The following is a 2,300-nucleotide window of genomic DNA, read 5'->3' on the forward strand; positions in this document are numbered from 1 at the left end:
CCAGTCACTTTATTCTTTACACACACTGCTTTATAGCTGAGCTGTGGCTGGTCATGCCTCATAGATCACTGCTAGGGCTCGGCCTGTCATAGGGAAGTAACAGATCGTTACAAGCGGGGCAAGACTGGGCAAGCATTGCCTAGATCTAGCTATGTGTGACAGTTACTATGACAATCAGGTTACAGTTACTATGACAATACCTTTAGCTACAGAGGTCGTGCCTCGGTCAAGCCTTGTCTAGTTCCACTTTGCTGCAAACTCTAATTAGGCCTCAAACCTTTCCTGAGCTTTGACCTTAAAACCTTCCAGGATCGACATAGGGTAGAGTCCAGGACTTTGCCATGTCCTCTGGTCAGCTTAGACTTTGCCAGCAGCATGACGGTCCCCAACATTTAATAGTCAAGCACATTTATATTCATTCAAATAAACTTATAATAAGGTTATATGGTGGTGGGATTGAAGGAGGGGTTTGAAGATAAGTCAAAAGAGAATTTTGTTATGACTATATGTTTGAAATGCTTACTGATAAGTAAGAATTTTAATTGATTATTAACAAATCACTTGCAAAACACTCTATCCCTCACTCTGATGCTCTAGTCATCGTGAGTACCTGGATGGAAAAACTGGTGTCAGTGTGAATCTTTTTCTAGTACAAAGTGTGAGATCTTGGACAAATCACCACCTCCCTGTGCTCCAGGCTCCCCATCCATAATATGACAAATTCTAAGGTTGTTTCCTAGTTTACTGTTTCAATTATTTATCAAATGATTAAAATTAGAACTCGGTATATATATCTACGCAGTAGGCCTATGCAGTCTTTTACAGCTCTGTTTCAAGGGATATAAACAAAACCACCTTTAAAATGTGTCTATATGAGTCTCTACCCTGTAGAAAGTAAATCTTTTGAAACAGAAGATTTCAAAGCATTTAAGTCTGGCTGCAGAAGAATCCTCTGATGGGTAGGTGTGTATGTTTTATCTGACTGTCTAGCAGTTGTTCTAGACACAGGCATTATATTACAGCTTCCCCAACTGAAATCTAGCCTGGAATTCAGACTCAGTCTCTATGACAGTTGCAGTTTGATAAATACACACAGATGGATTACTTCCTTAATCAATCAAGGAAACTTAATCAAGGAAGTAATTAATCAAAAAGATGAGCCAAGGACTCTGAATGAGAGGTGAAGGTGGCCACTCACCCCAGAAGAGAGGGCACACTATAGATAACCACAGCCCAGCTGTGAGTCCTGAGAAGCTCAGGGCAGGAATGACCAGATGTTATAGGCTCTGACTTTCTGCTAGGAGGTTTCATGGAGATAAGTGCCTTGGTCTGAACAGTGTGGCCTCAGGTAAGCAGAGGGAGTACTCCTAGTTCTTATAGGCGTCCAGGTGAGGATCTCATACAAGATCACACCTATATCACACAGAGTCCTACCTCTTCTGTCAGCTCTGGGAAGCCCCAGGCATGAAATGCGGGAAGTGACCTTTCTCCTCAAGAGAGTGAGATTGGTGAGGGTTTTGGTCTGAGGTTGCAGTTACAAAAACTGAAATGCAAAGTCTCTGGCCCTGCCAGGAGTACAGGTAAGGATTCTGAATGGGTACTAAGGGGACAACCCACCCCACAAAGGACGGGTCCCAAAAAGCCCTGCCCTTCTCTCATCCCTGACAGGTCTGTAGTAACTGTTAGATTGAGATGCCCCTTCATTTCCTCCTGGGTGGGAGAAGGGGTATCAGGGAAATGAGGACCTTGCTATAAGGAGGTGTCCAAGTGAAACAGAGAGTAGTCCTAGGCCTGCAATGAGTCCAGGTGAAGACTGTGAGTAAGGATTAAGGCAATTACCCACTCCCCAAAAAGAAATGGTAGTACCCCTGCTGAGAGCCTTAGAAGGCCTTACAGAGGTGGACAAAGTGGTGCCCACCTTCTGTGGCCATCCTTCTGCTGAAACTCCTGTCTGCTGCCACCCATACAAGTCATCATGACTAATGAAAAGGTGAGACCATGCTTCCCACATGTGCAACACTTTTCAGGCCCACAGTGAGACTCAGGGCCTGGAGGCTGCACAGGTTCTAAAGACTGAGAATAAGGTTTTCTCTTCCTGCTCTTCTCTGATGCCCTGCACTAGAGAGGAGATTTCCATTCCTGGGGCACCCAGTACTCCCCAGGGTTCTCAGAATGCCTACTCTGCTTTTTCTGTCATCAGAGCCACTTCATCAAGCAAATCAGATGAGGTCTCCATCAGCCAAGAAGAGATAGAAAATTCAAGCACTCACAATCCCTGCCAGACACTGAGAGCTTGCACT

The sequence above is a fragment of the Myotis davidii genome, unplaced genomic scaffold, assembly GCF_000327345.1.
Source record: "Myotis davidii unplaced genomic scaffold, ASM32734v1 scaffold222, whole genome shotgun sequence".
Taxonomy (NCBI): domain Eukaryota; kingdom Metazoa; phylum Chordata; class Mammalia; order Chiroptera; family Vespertilionidae; genus Myotis; species Myotis davidii.